Below are 860 nucleotides of genomic sequence, written 5' to 3'. Positions count from 1 at the left end.
TTCGGACAGATTCTCTGGCCGAACCGCCCCAGCAGCAGTAATGTCTTTATTTGTTTTTCCTCTTCGTCCGTTTTTTTCATCATATGCGAAGTACTGCTCCATAGGCCTTTACGATTGAAATGTGCATCACGAGTTAATTGCTATCACGGCAGTGCCATGTTGCGAAGCAGCACGCTTGTGACTCTCATTTTTCACCTAGCGTCCTCATATCTTCTCGCACCGGACCCTTGGTGGATCCCGCGCCGGTTTCGCCAAGAAACCCAACCCAACGCCTTAACAAAATTGCGCGCGCTGGGGTGGGGGCCCCGGGCGCGCGCTAAAATCAAACCGGCTTTACCTGCGGCTAGAGTATATAGGCAAAATGAAGCCGTCTTCTCGCGACCTAGCCGTTCAATTTCGTTGAGTTTTAAATAGCATACGTAGCAGCCCGACACAGGTTGAGCACGCACTAGTCTGCACAAATGTAACACAACAGTTTCGACAAGGAGCCGATTTAAAATGACCGCAAGTTCGAATCCCAGGCCTGACAATTTTAAATCTTTTATACATGTCACAAAAACCTAGCGGAGCGATGCAGTCCGGCAAGATTCACGCAATTGTGCTGTCTCTGAAAGTCGTCTCCGCCCGATTCGTGCAGCTCAGTTGGTAGAGCGCCCGCCCATCATGCGAGATTACGCAGGTTCGATTCCCACGGACCACGTTTTTTATGTAACCTCGTAAAACGTGTGTGTAATGTTGGATTGCTAACTTCAGTATGATTTTGTCTTCTAACGTTTGTATACAACGATTACCAACGTTGGATGATGTATATTTGTGTTGCAAAATATTAGCTCGATATTTTGTCAAGAAAAACGTTGCGT

At 47.3% G+C, this 860-nt stretch overlaps 1 non-coding gene across 1 annotated transcript; it reads left to right on the top strand.

Annotated features, from left to right (window-relative positions):
• The first annotated feature begins 626 nt into the window (after positions 1-626).
• Pmar_PMAR015699 lies at positions 627-698 on the top strand. The gene has a single exon. It is a non-coding gene; the product is annotated as a tRNA-Asp (tRNA).
• Positions 699-860: the final 162 nt, after the last annotated feature.

The sequence above is a fragment of the Perkinsus marinus genome (genome assembly GCF_000006405.1).
Source record: "Perkinsus marinus ATCC 50983 genomic scaffold scf_1104296941412, whole genome shotgun sequence".
Lineage (NCBI taxonomy): Eukaryota > Perkinsozoa > Perkinsida > Perkinsidae > Perkinsus > Perkinsus marinus.
The sequence above is the reverse complement of the archived record's forward strand: the minus strand, read 5'-3'. Positions and strand labels throughout refer to the sequence as shown.